The 19293-nt window shown below is 43.3% G+C and overlaps 1 protein-coding gene across 2 annotated transcripts in view; it reads right to left on the bottom strand.

Annotated features, from left to right (window-relative positions):
* The window catches only part of COL6A2 (collagen type VI alpha 2 chain), a 37906-nt gene extending 18904 nt beyond the window's left edge, over window positions 1-19002 (bottom strand). For both annotated transcript variants that reach the window (XM_057697023.1, XM_057697024.1), the window contains exon 1: window positions 18921-19002. The gene's annotated coding sequence lies outside the window, so the exon portion shown is untranslated. The remainder of the gene's footprint in view (window positions 1-18920) is intronic.
* Between the last annotated feature and the right edge of the window lie 291 nt (window positions 19003-19293).

Below are 19293 nucleotides of genomic sequence, written 5' to 3'. Positions count from 1 at the left end.
ACACATCACACACACACATCACACACATCACACACACACAGCACACACACATCTCACACACACACCACACACCACACACACATCTCACACACACACCACACACCACACACCACAAACATCACACACACACACCACACACACACCACACACAACACACATTCACATGCCACACACACACCACACAGCACAAACGTCACATACACGCACCACACACACACCACACACACACACCACACACAACACATTCACGTGCCACACACACACTGCACAGCACAAACGTCACACACATGCACCACACACACACCACACACATCACACACACACACCACACACATACACCACACAATACACATTCACATGCTACACACACCACACATACCACACACCACAGACATCACACACACCACACACACACCACACACACACCACACACATACACCACACACATCACACACACACCACACACATACACCACACACATCACACACACACCACAGACATCACACACACCACACACACACCACACACACACCACACACATACACCACACACATCACACACACACCACACACATCACACACACACACACCACACACATCACACACACACCACACACACCACACACACACCACACACACCACATACATCACACACACACACCACACACATACACCACACACACACACCACACACACACCCCACACACACACACACCACACACACACCATACACACACACCACACACCACACACACACCACCCACATACACCACACACAATACACATTCACACACGACACTCACCACACACACCACACACAATACACATTCACATGCGACACACACCACACACACCACACACCACAAACATCACACATACACACCACCCACACACACCACACACCACCCACACCCACCACACACACACCACACATCTCTCACACACACCACATACACACCACAAACATCACACCCACACCACACCCACACCACATACATCTCACACACACACCACACCCACACCATCCACACCACACACACACCACATACACACACCACACACACCACATACACACACACACCCACCACACACACACCACACACACTCCACCCCCCCCCCCACACACAACATATTAAAAGAGGCCCACATAATAAAGTGTACTGGTGGAAAATCTCACTTTCAAATGTAATGAAAAATTCTAAAAATATCTACCCAGGGGAAAAACACAATAGCGACAAAGTACAGAAAACACCCAAAGGGAAAAATCATTTTGGCCTGTGGTAGGCGGCCTCCAAGGTGGCCCCGCATGACTCTTGCCTGCACAGAGTCCTCCTACCCCCGAATTGTCACTGGTCGGTATAACCTACAGGATAACGTGGAAGTGATGCTGTGTGACTTCCACGACAGTGTCATAAGAGGCATGGTGGCTTCTGCCTGGTCCTCTCTTGGACTGCCTGCTAAGGGGGAAGCCAGCTGCCGTAACGTGAAGATGCTCGAGCTGCCTTTGCAGAAGCTCATGACGGGAGGTGATTAGGCCTCCAGCCAATAGCCATGAGCGCCATCTTGGAGGCAGACCCTCCACCCCAGCCGAGACTTCAGATGACCGAGGCCTTGGTCAATATCCTGACTGCACCTCACGAGGGACCCTGAGCTAGTGTTACCCAGCGAAGCCTCTCCTGAATTCCTGACCTAAATAAATCACGAGACAGTAAATGCTTATTGTTTTAAATCACTTAGTTTTGGGTACTTTATTACACAGCAATAGATCACTAATAGATCTTTTTCTCCACAACATTGTAGACAGAAGATAAGACAATAATTCAGAATTTAGACAGGAAAATAAAATGACCCAAGGATGTCTCCCTAGCCAACCTATCTTTCAGATACAAGGATAAACATCTCAGAAAACTAAAAACAGAATTACCATATGATCCAGCAATCCCACTTCTGGGCACATATCCAGACGAAACTCTAATTCAAATAAAGATGCATGCACGCCTATGTTCACAGCAGCACTATTCACAATAGCCAAGACACGGAAACAACCTAAATGTCCACTGACAGATAAATGGATAAAGAAGATGTGGTGCATATACACAATGGAATATTACTCAGTCACAAAAAAGAATGGAATAATGCCATTTGCAGCAACATGGATGAAACTAGAGATTATCACATTAAGTGAAGTAAATCAGATGAAGAAAAACAAATATATGATATCACTTATATACAGAATCTGAAATATAACACCAATAAACTTATCTATGAAACAGAAAACAGATTCACAAACATAGAGAAGAGACTTGTGGTTGCCAAGGGGGAGAGGATTGGGGGAGGGATGGACTGGGCGTTTGGGGTAAGTAGATGCAAACTATTACGTATAGAATGGATAAACAAGGTCCTACTGTTTAAAGGAACTATATTCAATATACTGGGATAAACCATAATAGAAAATAATATAAAAAAGAATGTGTATGTATATATATATATATGTGTATAACTGAGTCACTTGGCTGTACAGCAGAAATTAACACAATATCATAAATCAACTATACTTCAATTAAAAATAAATAAAGAGTAAAAAAAAGGATAAAATCTCAGCTATAAATGGGCTCAGATCTATGCCACCCACACACCACTCCTAAAAATATTCTGCAAGGAATTTCTGCAAACAATAGAGAAATGAATAAAAATGAATTAAAAGCAAAGAAACCTGAGAAATAAAGTAAAATACATAAAATGAAGGGAAAAGAACTGAAGCATAAAATCAAAAGCCAGAAATATCACATAGATCAATTGTGACAATAAAGGTGAATGGTTAAAATTCTACTGTAAAGACAAACTTTCCTAAATTGGGTCAAAAAATGAAACCCATCTCAATGAAGTTTATAAGAGTCACACTTTAAATAGAAAGTCACAGGACCTCCCTGGTGACCCAGTGGTTAAGAATCCACCTGCCAATGCAGGGGACACGGGTTTGATCCCTGGTGTGGGAAGATCCCACATGCTGTGGAGCAACTAAGCCCATGCACCATAACTGCTGAGCCTGTGTTCTAGAGCTTGTGAGGCACAACTACTGAGCCTGAGTGCTACAACTACTGGAGCCTTCGTGCCTAGAGCCTGTGCTCCACAACAAGAGAAGCCATTGCAACAAGAAGCCTGCGCACTGCAATGAAGAGCAGCCCCCACTCACTGCACCTAGAGAAAGCCCATGAGCAGCAAGGAAGACCCAATGCAGCCAATAAATAAATAAATAAATAAATAAATAAAAATAGAAAGTCACAGATGGTGCAAAGAAAATGGAGTGGGGAGGAATGGATACAAATGGAGAGAAAGAGAGGGGCAGTGTTGTTGAGACGCTAGAATTTAAGACAGAGGATGAGGGATGGGGCCCAGGAAAAGATAAAGGCTGCTGCAGTCCAGTTATAAGTCTTAATGTCCTAATTTCATAACACAATATTATATAAAGCACGATCCATGAAAAATCAAAGAAAAAACTGACAGACTGCAATCAAGTAGACTTTAACTCATCTTTTTATGTTATTGACAGATCATATTAGAAAAAAACAGAGGATCTGAATGTCATGTTTTATAAAACTCTGAGAGTAACAAGTAGGGAATATATATTTTCTAAACATAAAGGATTTGGATAATATGCATAAAACACACCCACATATTATATATATACCTATAAGAGAACATATGCTCTTTTAAAACTCTTACAAAATTCAACCCTAGAGTAAGCCACAAAGAAAGCTTTAATTTATTAAAAAAAAAAAAACAGAAGCTTTACAGATAAAATTCTTTGAGCTACAATGCAAAACTCGTCACTAACAAGACATAGGGAAAAACCCAAAACAAAGTACTGGAAATCGAAAAACTCTCGCAAAAACTACATAGGAATTAGTAACAATGACAATGTACACATAAAAACAAATATGAGAAGGCTGAAGCTATAATCAGAGGAAAATACATAGCCTTAGATGCTTTATGTTATAAAATAAGAAACTAGGTTAACAAATTAGGCATGTGGTTAAAGAAACTAGGGAGAAAAAAATTTAACGAGATAAATCTCAGGAAAGCAAGAGAAAGGAAATGCTAAAAAAAAAATATTGGGACTTCCTAGGTGGCGCAGTGGTAAAGAATCCACCTGCCAATGCAGGGGACACGGGTTCGAGCCCTGCTCTGCGAAGATGCCACATGCCACAGAGAAACTAAGCCTGTGCACCACAACTATTGAGCCTGTGCCTAGAGCCCGTGAGCCACAACTATTGAGCCCATGTGCCGCAACTACTGAAGGCCATGCGCCTAGGGTCCGTGCTCCACAACAAGAGAAGCCACTACAATGAGAAGCCTGTGCACCACAATGAAGAGTAGCCCCCGCTCACCACAACTAGAGAAAGCCCGTGTACAGCAAAGAAGACCCAACACAGCCAATAAATAAATAGGTTAATTAATTTTAAAAAATTGGTTAAAAGAAAACTCATACTAGGATAATAAATACATCTAAGAGCTGGTTCTTCAAAAATGCCAATAAAATAGAAAAAATTTTAGCAAGTCTAAGCAAGAATAAAAATGATGTAAGCACAAATATAGAAATATACAAATTTAAGGAGTAAAATAATGATAGATGAGGAGGGTTTTTATTGTTATTCGTTTTTAACAGCATACCAAGTGCAACTTTGAGCTAGTAACTGTGAAAGACTGTTTTTGGGGAAAGTGGTCTCACCTCTAGAGAAAAGGTGAGGAACTGGCTGGACTCCTGCCTTGGAAGGAATTGAAACACTGGAAGGAAACACTTTCCCAAAGACTTTGGCCCAAATAACTTTTGGGTGAATTTTTTTGCATTTTCAAGAATAAACACTTCTTTATTTAACTTATTTCAGAACATGAAAAGATAAGCTTTTCAATTCATTTTTTTTCCCAATTCATTTTTAAACTTGGCAAAATCTAAGACCAAAATTTGATAAAAGATACCCCTAAAAGGAACTCTACAGATAAATCTCACTTTTGAACATAGTTGCAAAAATCCTAACTGATATTAGAAAATAAAATATAGTAGCATATTAAGGATTACTAAACCAGTACTAAGATGAAGCTAAAAATACAATTATGCAATATTACGAAATGTATTAATGTAAGTCACATTAATACAAAAAAGAAAATCATGTAGAGGCATTCCTCAGAGATACTGTGGATTTGGTTCCAGACCACTATAACAGAGCAAATATTGCAATAAAGAGAGTTGCAGGGATTTTTTTGGTTTTCCAGTGCATATAAAAGTTATGTTTACACTATACTGTAGTCTATTGTGTGCAACAGTGTTGTCTTAAAAATTTTTTTTACATAACTTAATTAAAAATACCTTATTGCTGGGCTTCCCTGGTGGCACACTGGTTAAGAATCCACCTGCCAAGGTAGGGGACATGGGTTCAAGCCTTGGTCCGGGAAGATCCCACATGCTGCAGAGCAACTAAGTCCATGCACCATAACTATTGAGCCTGCACTCTAGAGCCTGCAAGCTACAACTACTGAGCCTGCGTGCCACAACTACTGAAGCTCGTGCACCTAGAGCCCATGCTCCGCAACAAGAGAAGCCACTGAATGAGAAGCCTACACACCACAACAAAGAGGAGCCCTTGCTCACTGTAACTAGAGAAAGCCTGCGCACAGCAATAAAGACCCAATGCAGCCAATAAATAAATAAATAAATAAATAAATAAATAAATACCGTTATTGCTTAAAAATGCTAGTCATCATCTGAGCCTTCAGTGAGTTGTAATAGTAACATCAAAGACTGTTGATACAGATCACCATAATGAGGTAATAATGAAAAAGTCTGAAATATTGCAAGACTTCCCCAAATGTGACAGACATAAAGTGAGCAAACGTGGTTGGAAAAATGTCACTGATAAACTTGCTTGATGCAGGATTGCCACGAGCCTTCAACTTGTAAAAACCAAAACATCTGCGAGGTGCAATAAAGTGAAGTGCATTAAAATGAGGTATGTGTGTAACTGCTCTAATAGGGCCCCAAACACCCATTTGTGATTAAAAAACAAAAAACAAAGAGGGAAAAACCTCATAAGAGACTTAGGAGTTGGATTAATATTATAAAGGATAAACTTCATATCAATGGCTACTATCAAATTTTACACAAAATCTATATAGGTGTTCTTAACTTTGTGGGTCACAGACTCCTTTAAGAATCTGGACACAAATGCACAGATTACTCATATACAGAAATCATATTCCTCATTAATTCAGGGGGCCCATCTATGGAACTGACTCTGGATTAAAAACTCTTGCACTTGAAGAATGACCATTAGAGTACAAAAAATAAAAGATAAAAAAGACAAAGAGTGTTGATCACACTATATTATTCACTGCCGTGTTGGAAGCCAATGCAATAAGACAGTAAAAAGCAACAAAGTATAAGTCTTGGAAAGGAAGAGATGGGACCTGTTGTTATTAAAGATGGGACTGTCTACCTAGAAAACCCAATAAAATCAATTGAACAAAGTTTAGGGGAGAGAGAAAGAGGGATTCAATGAGGCATTTATAAGAAAAAATACACAAAAATCTATAGATTTTCTTCTATTAGCAACAAACAATTAGAAAATGTAATGGAAAAAATAGTATTCACACTAGCAAGAAAAACAACATAAATCCAAGGAATAAACATAATAAGAATCTAAGGATGTGTAAGACTTATGAAAAAACTCTTGTTTTTGGATGAGATACAATATTTGAGAATATTAGTTATTTCTAACTGAATCTATAATTGAATGTAATTTTGATTAAAATCTCCAATAAAATTTTTTGCTTTTTTGCCATTACATGTTGACAAAATGAATCTAACATTCACCTGGAAGAATAAGTAAGAGTAGCCGAGAAAAATAAAAAATGAAGGGTGATGAAACTTGTGTTATCAAGTGCAATAATGGAATATAATTACAGTAATAAAGCATTTGTGTTCTTGGTGCTGGAATGGCCAACAGATCACACAGTAGTGGCATAACACCCTATGAGAACTGAGGAAATGAGACGGTTGATTTCCAGAGCAGTGAGAGAAGGCTGGGAAAAGGGGTCATGATGTGACTAGAAATAAAGTTAATCCCATCTCACACAGTGCACCCAAATACAGTCCAGGAGAAGTAAGTAACTGAGTGTAAAACATGGACCAAAAAGTCTTTGAAGAAAATAGGAAAGATGAAATGACAGTGAAATGTATTTTTAATGATCACTCTGCACCAGACACTAAGCTACATCTTCTCTTTTAACCTTCACAACAGCCCTTGGACATTGATGCTATTATAATCCCCATTTCATAGATGAGGAAACTGAGACCCAGAAAGGTCACTGCCCTAGGTGCTCAGCTAGTAGCTGAGGTCCAAATCCGGGCAGCATGGTTCTGAGTCCACACTCTTGATAACCGGGCTCCCACATATCACCTTCATTAAAACAAAGCAACATGAGCAGAGTAGAAACAGATCAAGAGCCAGGCAACCATCTTCCCAATGCATGATCAAGATTTCATATTCTTATGGTTTAAAAATTTTGATGGCCTGTTATTGTATAAATGTTTACAACTGTAATATGTTTTTGTTGTTTTAAACTTTTATTAATATATAATGTCCTTCTTTCCCTCTTGTAACTCTTTTTGATTAAAGTCCATTTTAATCTGGTGTTACTATAGCTGTCCCTGCTCTCTTTTGGTGCCTGTTTGCATGGAATAACATTTTCCATCCATTCACTTTCAACCTATTTGTGTCTTTGGATCTAAAGTGAATCTCTTTAAACAGCATATAGCTGGATCTCATTTTTTTAAAGTCCATTCTGCCAGTCTCTGTCTTTTGCTTGGAGAGTTTAATCCATTTACAGTTAAAGTAAGTACTAATAAGGAGAGACCTACTTCTGTAGTTTTGCTATTTGTTTCCTATGTACTTTATAGCTTTTTTTGTTCCTCGCTTCCTGCATTACTGTCTTCTTTTGTGTGTAGCTGATTTTTGTCATAAAACACATCCACTCCTCATTTCTTTTTGTGCATATTCTTTTGGTGCTTTCTTTACAGTTACAATGGGATTACACTTAACATTCTAAAGTTATAATGATATAATTTGAATTTATACAAGTTGAACTTCAACAACACACCAAAAAACTGCCTCTTTAAAAGATCTCTCCCCATCCCTTTCAGTTACTAATGGCACAAAATTACATCTTTATACATTTTGTGTCCAAAAACACAAGCAAATATTATTTTTAATGCACTGGTCCCTTAAATTAGGTAGAAAACAAAATGTGGACTTACAAACCATAGTTACAATAATACCAGTTTTAAGAAGAACAGAGCTGGAGGAATCACACGCACTTACTTCAGACTATACTACAAAGCTACAGTAATCAAAACAGTATGGTACTGGCACAAAAACAGACACATAGATCAATGGAACGGAACAGACAACTCAGCACATAAATCCATGCACTTATGGTCAGTCAATCTATGACAAAGGAGGCAAGAATATACAATGGAGAAAAGACAGTCTCTTCGATAACTGGTGCTGGGGAAACTGGACAGCTACGTGTAAAAGAGTGAAATTAGAACATTCTCTAACACCACATACAAAAATAAACTCAAGAAGGATTAAAGACCTAAATGTAAGACTGGATACCATAAAACTCCTAGAGGAAAACATGGGCAGAACACTCTTTGACATAAATCATAGCAATATTTTTTTGGCTCTGTCTCCTAAACCAAAGGAAATAAAACCAAAATTAAACAGATGGAACCTAATTAAACTTAAAAGCTTTTGCACAGCAAAGGAAACCACTGACAAAGTGAAAAGACAACTTACTGAATGGGAGAAAATATTTGCAAATGATATGACCACTAAGGGGTTAATATCCAACATATATAAACAGCTCATAAAATTCAACATTAAATACACAAACAACTCAATTAAAAAATGGGCAGAAAAACTGAATAGACATTTTTCCAAAGAGGAAATGCAGATGGCCAACAGGCACAGGAAAAGATGCTCAACATTGCTAATCATCAGGGAAATGCAAATCAAAACCACAGTGAGATATCACCTCACACCTGTCAGAACGGCTATCATCAAAAAGAACACAAATAACAAATGCTGATGAGGATGTGAAGAAAAGGGAATCTTCATACACTGTTAATGGGAATGTAAGTTGGTGCATCCATTGTGGAAAACAATATGGAGGTTTCTCAAAAACTAAAAATAGAACTACTGTATGACCGAGCAAGTCCACTCTTGGGTATACATTAGATTAATAATTTTAAAAAAGTATTAGTCTCTCAAATCAGGTAGGAAAAAAAGCGAGTTACATGCCATTGTTACAATAATTATTGTTATAATAATAATATCTTTATAATTGCTCATGTATTTACCTTTACTGAGATCGTCATATCTTCATATGACTTCAAGTTACTGTCTGGTGTCCTTTCATTTCACCTGCAGGACCCTCTTGAACCTTTCTTACAGGGAAAGTCTAGCAGTAAGGAACTCCTTCAGCTTTTGTTTATCTGGGAATGTTTTAAGTTTGCCCTCACTTTTAGGGAACAGTCAGGCTGGATATAGAATTTTTGGGTGACAGTTTTTCCTTTTAGCACTTCCTCACTATATCCAGTTAGGCTGGATATAGAATTTCTGGGTGACATTTTTTTTTCCTTTTAACATTTTTTTTTTTTCATTTTAGCATCAACCCACTGCCTCTGGTCTCCAAAGTTTCTGATGAGAAATCTTCTGATAATCCTATTGAGAATCTCTTGGATATGATGAGTCACTTCTGTCTTGCTGATTTCAAAACTCTCTCTTTGTTTTTGTCTTTCAACAGTTTGACTATAATGTGTATCAGTGTGAGCTTCTAAGTTCATCCTACTTATTTTGGATGTTTACATTCATGTCATTCATCAAATTTGGGAAGTTTCTTCACATATTTCCTCTGCTACTCTCTCTCTTCTCCTTCTAGGATGACCAAAACAAGTATGCATATCCTCAGTTCTGCTCACTTTTCTTTGATCTTTTTTCTTTTTGCTCCTCAGACTCATAACTGCCACTGTCTTATCTTCAACTTCACTGACCCTTCCTTCTGTCTTCTCAAATTGGCCTTTGAATCCCTCTAATAAACAAATAAAAGTCACTGTACTCTTCAGCTCTGTTATATCTTTTTGGATTCTACCTAGGTTTTCTATTTATTGATATTTCCATTTTGTTCATACGTTATTTTCTTGACTTTCTCTACATCTTCCTTTAGTTCCTTGAGCATCTTTAAGATGGTTGTGATAAAGTCTAGTAGATCCAAAAAAAAAAAAAAAAAGTCTAGTAGATCCACAATCAGGTCCTTTTCAGGGACAGTTTTGGTTGGTTTATATTTTTTCCTTTGAGTGGGCCATACTTTCCTGTTCCTTTGTTTGCCTTTGGATTTTTTTGTTAAAAACTGGACATTTGAATCTAAAATGGTAATTCTAGAAATCAGATTCTTCTCCTTCCTTAGAGTTTGCTGTTTTTGAATTTGTTTGTTTCTGTTTTTATTTTTTGTTTTTGATTGTTGTAGGCTGTCTCTGTGCCAAGGTTCAGCCTGAGGAGTAAAGGTAAGGTCTTCTCACATCCCTCCTGAGCCTGCACCCTCCCCCAGGCATCTGCAGTGCCCGTCTAATTTCCCCTGTATATGCAGTTGCTTTCGAATTTCATAGTCTTCAACGTCTAGCTCCCAAAAGGAGAAAAAGAGAAAAATGAATGAGGAAAAAAAGGTGCCAACCCGTTAAATCCCCTGCAAGTCAATTCAACCAGGGAGGGAAAGGCTTGCAATGATGGGGAGAAGTGTAACAACAGTGGAAGCCTCAATAGATTTAAAAGGAAAATATCATAAAAAGTATCTTCTCTAATCACAATGGGATGACTTTGGAAGTCAATAACAGAAGGAAAACTGGAAAATTCACAAAATTGTGGGAATTAACTCACTCTTAAACAATTAAGAGGTCAAAGAAGAATCACAGGGGAAATTAGAAAATATTCAGAGACTGATAAAAATGAAAACAAGACATACCAAACGTATGAAACACAGTAAAAGCAGTATGAAGGAGAAAATTTATAGCCATAAATGTTTACATAAAACAACAACAGAGATCTCAAATCAATAACCCAAGTTTACCTTTACAACTTAGGAAACTAGAAAAAGCAGACTAACAGCTAGCAGCAGGAATGAAACAATGAATACTAGAGCAGGGGACTTCCCTGGTGGTCCAGCGGTAAGGAACTCGCCTTCCAATGCAGGGGATATGGGTTTGATCCCTGGTCAGGGAACTAAGACCCCATATGCTGTGGGGCAATTAAGCCCACATGCCACAACTACCGAGCCCATGTGCCTCAACTAGAGAGACTGTATGCCACAAACTACAGAGCCCATGCACCACAACTAGAGAAGAGAAAACCCACATACTACAACTAGAGAGAAGCCTGTGCACCATGGCAAAGAGTCTGCGCTGCAACGGAGATCCTGCACACCTCAGCAAAGATCCTGCACGCCTCAACGAAGATCCTGCCTGCCGCAACTAAGACCAAACACATCCAAAAATAAATGAAATAATAAAATAAAAATAAATACTAGAGAAGATATAAATGAAACACAGAAAAAAACAGAGAAAAATTAATGAAACCAAAATTCAATTCTTCAAAAAGAGCAACAACACTGACAAACCTTTAGCTAGAAGGACTAAGAAAAAAAGAGAATACTCAAATTACTAAAATCAGAAATGAAAGTGGGAAATTACTACTGATTCTACAGAAATAAAAAGAATTATAAGAGAGTACTATAGTCAGTTGTATGCCAACAAATTAGATAACCTAGATGAAATGGACAAATACTTAGAAACAGAAAACCTACAAAGATAAAACAATGAAGAAACAGACATTCTGAATAGACCTATAATTAGTAAGGGGTTTGAATCAGTAATTGAAAATATCCTGACAAAGAAAAGCCCTGGACCTGATGGTTTTATTGGTGAATTCTATGAAACATTTACAGTAGAACTAACATCAATATTTGTCAAACCTTTAAAAAAAAATTGAAGAGGAGGGAATACCCCCAAACTCATTCTATGATGTCAGCATTACCTTGATACCAAAGCCAGACAAAGACACTACAAGAGAAAAAAACTAGACTATGTCCCTTATCAACATGAATACAAAAATCATCAACAAAATATTAGCAAACAGAATTCAACAGGATAGAAAAAGGATTAAACATCATGACTAAGTGGGACTTATTCCTGGAATGCAAAGATGGTTCATCATATGAAAATCAATTAATGTAACACACCACATTAACAGAATGAAAGAAAAACCCACATGATGACCTCAACTGATGCAGAAAAGTCTTTTGATAAAATTCAATATCCTTTCATGATTAAAAAACTCAAGAAACTAGGAATAGATGGAAACTACCTCAGCATAATAAAAGCCATTCATGAAAATCCCACAACAAGCATCATACTCAATGGTGAGAGACTAAAAGCTTTTCCTATGAGGTCAGGAAGAAAGCAAAGATGCCCACTTTCACCACTTCTATTCAACATAGTATTGGAAGTCCTGGCCAGAGCAATTAGGCAAGAAAGAGTTCAGATTGGAAAGGAGGAAGTAAAATTATCTCTGTTCACAGATGATATGATCTTAAATGTAGAAAATCCTGAAGAGTTCACAAAAAGAAACTGTTACAATAAATTAATTCAGCTAAGTAGCAGGAAAAGAAGTCAACACACAAAAATCAGTTGCATTTCTATACACTAAAAATGAATAACACAAAAAGGAAATTAAGAAAATTCCATTTACATTAGCATCAAAATAAGATACCTAGGAATTATTTTTACCAAAGAAGTGAAAGACTTACTCACTGAAAAATATAAAACATTTCTGGGAGAAATTAAAGACATAAATAAATGGAAAGATATTCTCTGTTTAGATTGGGAGACTTAAGATGTCAATACTACCCCAAGCGATTCACAGATTTAATGCAATCTCCATCAAAATCTCAATAATGATTTTTGCAGAAAAGGAAGAAACCACTTTAAAATTCACAAGGAATCTCAAGAAACTCTGAATAGCATAAACAATCCTAAAAGAGAAGAACAAACTGAAGAACAGACGTCCTGATTTCAAAATTTACTGCAAAGCTACACTAATCAAAACAGTATGGTACTGGGATAAAGAGACATATAGACAAATGGAATAGAATAGAGTCCAGAAATAACCCTCACACATGTAATCAAATGATTTTCAGTAAGGGTGTCACAACAAATGGTGCCAGAAATCTGGATATCCACATTCAAAAGAATGAAGTCAGATCCTACCTAACAGCATACACAAAAATTAACTCAAAACAGATCCATGATTTAAGTGTAAGACCTAAATTTATAAAACTTCTAGAAGAAAACAAAGCAAAATCTTCACAATACTGGATTTGGAAATGCTCTCTTGAATATGACACCAAAAGCACAAGCAACTAAAGAAAAAAAATAGGCCTACTGGACTTCACGAAAATTTAAAAAAATTGTGCATGAAAAGACATTATCCAGTCTGGTCCAGGGTAATCCTTTTCATGTCCTTCCACCAGTCCTGGGTGAGGTCTGAGCGGTTCACTGTCGCGGGGGTGGGGGTGGGCGGTGAGATGCATCTTTAGGGAGGGCAGTGAGGCTCTGGGACTGTGAGGGGAGGGCAGCCTGGCACCAGAGGTGGCAGCGCAGCCCCAGGACCCAGGTCGCAGAGTCCCCAGGCCAGTGGCTGCCTTTGGGACCCCAGGGTGGCTCCAGAGGCGAGGTAGTTGTAATTCAGGACGCAAAGGGCAGAGTCGACTTGTACCATCTTCCAGAATGTCCACCAAGGAACTCTGAAAATGATGACCTAGCAACCAGTTTGGCTCTTGGTCCCTATTTCGGTTTTCAAATGCACAAAATGAATACTAGCTTTTGGTCTGTTACAGGAAGGCAAGAAGAATTAAAGGAAGTGATTGAACATTTTAAGAAAGATGAGCATTTGGAGAAAGCCATCCAATGTCTGACTTTAGGAGGATGGGCACCTCCCTATTTTTGCAACAACAAAAAAGATGCAGGGGAAATTATTCAAGGAACATGTACACTTGTGAATGTTTGCAACTGACAGTGGATTTGCAAGAATGCCTTATAACAGATTCTCATCAGAACAAAATGGAGCCAAAATAATTGCAGCAAAAGAGTGGAAGTGAAAAGACAAAGTAGAATTACCGGTGGGTTGTATTGCTGAGCTTTCAGAAATTGAGAAGAACATCCTACTTGGACCCAGAGAAAACGACTTCAGTGTCCTGTGTTCCAGAAGGAAAAACTGTGTTCAGCTTGCCTTGGTCCTGCTGCATTTACAAACCACGACTGCAGACCTAACTGTGAGTCTGTGTCCACTGGCCAAGACACAGCAAGTGCAAAGACTCTAAGAGATACCGAACCTGGAGAAGAAATTTCTTGTTATTATGGAGATGGGTTTTGGGGGTGGAAATAATGAATTCTGCGAGTGTTACACACGTGAAAGACAGGGACCTGCTGCTCTTAACTCCAGAGGGGGACTGCCTGCGTCTGCTGCTGTTATCGTTAGCAGATACGCACTCAGAGAAAAACTAAACCTTTAAATAGGCGTAAACAGTTAGGTGACAGGGTAAGAATTCAGTCAGTCTGCCAGCTTTTACACTGATGCAGATGCCATTCAGGAAAAAAACAAGGCGAGGTCGTCACACGTCTGAAAGGAACCTTTCCACGGTGTTATTTCTCTGTGATGATGTTGTCAGGTCCCACGAGAAGACAAAGGATGGGGTGGCATCACACAGCCACACACCTGTTCCACACCTGACCAGTCTGGTAGGATGGATGGTGGACCTGGGGAGTTCATAGTGTCTGGCCTCAAGGCTCCCTGCTTTTCACTACTTGCCTGCCTTTTTCAAAATGAGCTGACCCAATTCATCAAACTGTTTCCAGACTCAGAACTGTGATAGGGGAGCATTCTGAATGTTGCTCTGCTGTGACGCTGTGTTACAGCCGCTCCTCAAAGTAGCAAGAGCGATGAAGAGGAAAAAGAAGTGAGCTCTCAGATATCGGCGGTGCGCGGGGGCAGGACCTAATGGAAACTGGAAAGAGAGAATGCAGGAGACAGAGAAAAGGGAGAGAAGAAAGCCTAACCGAGCAAAAGAAGACACATGGTGTTTGTGGCACTTTGAAGTCCTGGCACCACTCTGATCGCTACCGCTTTTCATCTGGGTGACACCGGTTTTCTCCAGTCGCCTCTAAAGCAGTAGGCTCTTTAGTCTGACTTGCCTCTGATAGGAATAAAGTTTAGTCCTGGTGGTGACCCCACAGCATGCCTGGTTGTCACCATAAATGTCCGTAAGTACTTCCCAGCACCTAAGTACCCCCGAGGCCTGATTATTTAGCTCTTCTCCCCGTCTTCAGATGATTTCAGCCCAACTCTGGGTGCTGCTCTCCTCTACAGGAAATCCCAGGGCAGAGGGAGGGCGTCTCCCATGACGGTGAATGTCACTGCCGTGATCTCCTGACTCTACCTGCTGCTGGAGTCAGAGGCCAGGGGTGCCCTCTGCAGCATAAAAGCACCACTGTGTTCCTACTTCAGTCTCTAATGTCCAAAGTGAACAGAAACGAGCAGTCAGTGTGTCATTCACCGTTGACTGTTGGTTTTAATAACAAATGCAGAATAATACAAATGAGACACTACCCAGAGAATGAAAAGGCAGTCTACATAACTGGAGAACATGTCTGCAATGCATGTATCTGATAAGGGATTAACATCCAGGATACACAGAGACCTGAAACTCAACAACCAAAACCCAAGCGACCCAGTTCAAACGTGGGCAAAGGACTGGAACGGACGTTTCTCTAAAGAAGCTACACAAATGCACAACAAGCACATGAAAAAATGCTCAACATCACTGATCATCAGGGAAATGCAAATCAGGATGACAGTGAGGTACCACCGCACACTCACTAGGACGGGCAGTACGGAAAACAAGAAATGCTGGAGAGCGTAACGGGAAACCGGAGTTGTTGGTGGGGTGTGCAACCGTAGAGCTGTATGGAAAAGAGTATGGTGGTTCCTCAAAGGAAGAAAACAGAATTACCACATTAAAAACAGAATTAGCACCAGTTCTACTTCTGAGAATACATACACTCAGAAAACTGAAAGCAGGGTCTCCAAGAGATATCTGTGCCCTCATGTCCACAGCAGCATTGCTCACAGTAACGAAATCATGGCAGCAGCCCCAGGGTCCCCCGATGGACGGACGGATGAGCGTGACATGGTCCGTCCACACAATGGAATACGACTCAGCCCTAAAAAGGAAGGGAATTCGGACACCTGCCATGGCGTGGGTGAACCCTGAGGACATTATACTGAGTGAAAGAAGCCGGACACAGAGGACAAATCCTGTGTGATTCACTTGCATGAGGTACTTATGCTATCTCAGAAATCAGAGTAGAGAGGTGGCTGCCAGGGGCTGGGGGGTGGGGGATGTTGGGGAATTCGTGTTTCCTGGGACAGAGTTTCAGTTTTACAAGATGAAAAGAGTTCCGGAAATGGATGGTGGTGATGGTATCACAATATGAATGTACCTAATAACACTGAACCATACATTTAAAAATGGTTAAGATGGTAGATTTTATGTTATGCGTATTTAACTACAGTTTTAAACATTTAGGGAAAAAAATCTCTTATAAATTAGTAAAAAATAAGCACCCATTAGGAAGACGGGGAAATCATAACCAGGAAAGTAAAAACAGTACAAACGGTCAGTGATTGAGCTGCCCCAAAACCAAGGACATGCAGACAAACCAGCCAGGCACTATCCCTCCTCCGTGAAACTGGCAGATAGGACAGAAAACCCCACAGCCAGAGCGCCAGGGCCCGCCTCCACTCCTCCGGTGGCTCTGACAGCAGCTTTGCAAGCCTTGACACTTCTCAGAACTTCTGACCCAGACTCTGCTCTCCAAGGAGAAGCCCCTCACACCTGGGACCCCACCCTGCATCAGCCCATCCCGGCCTCTACAATGGGCCCCAGGAGGCCGCCTGCTGGTGGGGGTGGGGGTGGGGACGGGGCTGTGGACACGTTCAGATCTCCTGGGAGGATCTGCACCGGCCCTTGCGGGACGTTGCCTCGTGACCTGGCCCACACCCTACACGTGCTCCAGGGGTGGGGCCAGCCCCCAGGTCCTGGTCAGTGGGCAGCACCCCACGAACCCTGCTTCTTTGAAGCTGTGCCCCACACCAGGGTCCCCCGGAATTGCACAAACGTTTGAAAGGAGCCACAGGAGGGAGAGACCCATTGGAACACGGGGCCGTGTTTAAAAGAAAAGGACAAACTATTTGAGTTTTTCCTAAAATAATCACAAGAGCTAGGGTTTCCCGGCATTGTAAAGCACTCCTGCCTGCAAACAGTCTCCCTACACCCCGTGCACCTGGAGACCTCATTCTACAAACGAGAAAACAGTGGCAGGAGATGGGGGCTGGCTGGGCCCACCCTCTGCTGAGGCCCTGGGAAGACCCCTGGGTCCTGCTCCTTCCCCCAAGCAGTGGCCCATCCTGGGATGCCGTCTGCCACCTGACAGACCTCAGGTGGGCCCGCTGCACACAGAGCTGCCGTGGACGTGCCCTGCTCAGGGCTGGTCACGCAGCGGACCCGGTGGCCGGAGTCCGTCTTTCCCACTGGACGTTGCCTCCCCGGTAACAACTGCCCCGGACCTGCCTCCGTCTTCACGAGCCCCCCAGGTCACTTTCATCAGCCCCGGGTGGCAGCTTCGAAGTGGCTAGAGTGGCCCAGGAATCCACCGAGACCCACGTCCTGCTGAGGGGACACATCTGTGCCCCCTGCGTCCAGCCCCTCCAGTCACGATGCCCCGGGGGCCCAGGCCCTCTCTTCCGCCAGCTCTCCTGCCTCGAGTGACAGAAGCAAGGCAGACCACGTCCCTCCCTCCCGGAAGCCCCAGATGCCGTCAGGCCTCCCGGCCCGGTGAGGCAGGCAGGGAATAAACCCCAGTGTAAGATGGGCTCCAGGCCAGAACTCCTTTCCTGGAGACAAAGCCCAGGGAAATCTTGGACCTCCAGCCTCCTTCTTTCTGGGTGTCCGTCTCCAAGTGCAGATCCTTTCTTTGGGACAGTTGGGGGGCCCGGGGCCGTGGGCCCATCAGCTTCCTCCCTGGGTACAGGGGACCACATTCCGGGGCCCTGGGCAGGATGGCAGGCACTCTCGGCGGCGGACCTGCCCCCGCCCGTGGGTGCTGCGCCCGGTTCCGGGGAGTCCTGCGCGGGTGGGGAGCCGCCCTGGCAGTCAGCCTGGGCTCCCACCTCACGACCTGTGCCCCACTCAGACCCCCCTTGGTCTCCCTTAGGCCCCGCAGGCGGATGCCAGGTGGGCCGCTCCAGCCTGAGAAGAACGGGGCAGGCTGGGCTCCGGCTGATTCCCGGGCAGGCTGGGGCGAGACCGGCGCGCGCCCCCGCCCTCCGCACCTCCCTCCCGGTGTCACGGCCCCCTCCTCCCCTGCGGCCCCCCGGAGCTCTCTCCAGGGGAGGGGGGCGAGCCGAGGACACCCTGTGCCCAGCTCTGTGTGTTGGGGGGTCACCCCGTCGCAGTGAGTGCGGCTCCTCAGCCTCCGGAGATGTCCCCGGGCCAGAGGCAGACCCGAACCTCCGGGCGCCGGCCAAGGGCCCGGCTGCGGACCGGGACCCGGGCAGGGACGGCGCGCCCGGAGCCCCAGCACCGCGCCCGGGGCCGGGAGCCCCGCGCCGCCCGGGAGAGGCGGGGCAGCCGGACGGAACCCCCCGCCGAGGCCAGGTCCCCGCGGCCCGGCGCCGAGGCCGCCCGGGGCCTTACCTGGTCGCGCGGCGGGCGCCCTCGCAGGACTCGTCCGGAGCGCAGAGCCTGCGGGTCCCGACGGGGCGAGTCGGCGCCGAGTGGGCAGAGGGAGGGGCCGCGGGAGGGGCCGCCGGACCCCGCCCCGCCTCCCGCCCCCCCCCCCGCGGCCACCGCGGCCACCGGGAGGCGCTGCGGCCCCGCGGATGGCGGCGGGGCGGGGCCGGGGGGGCGGGGGCGCGGGGGGGGGGCGGGAGAGACGGGGGGGGCGGGGGGAGCCGGGAGGGGCCGGGTGGGGCCGAGGGGCGGGGGCGCGGGGGGGTCGGGAGGGGCCGGGGGGGCGGGGGGAGCCGGGAGGGGCCGGGTGGGGCCGAGGGGCGGGGGGCGCGGGGGG

This window comes from Hippopotamus amphibius, chromosome 10, assembly GCF_030028045.1.
Source record: "Hippopotamus amphibius kiboko isolate mHipAmp2 chromosome 10, mHipAmp2.hap2, whole genome shotgun sequence".
In the NCBI taxonomy this organism is placed as follows: domain Eukaryota; kingdom Metazoa; phylum Chordata; class Mammalia; order Artiodactyla; family Hippopotamidae; genus Hippopotamus; species Hippopotamus amphibius.
Note: the sequence above shows the minus strand (reverse complement) of the source record. Positions and strands in the feature narration are given on the sequence as shown.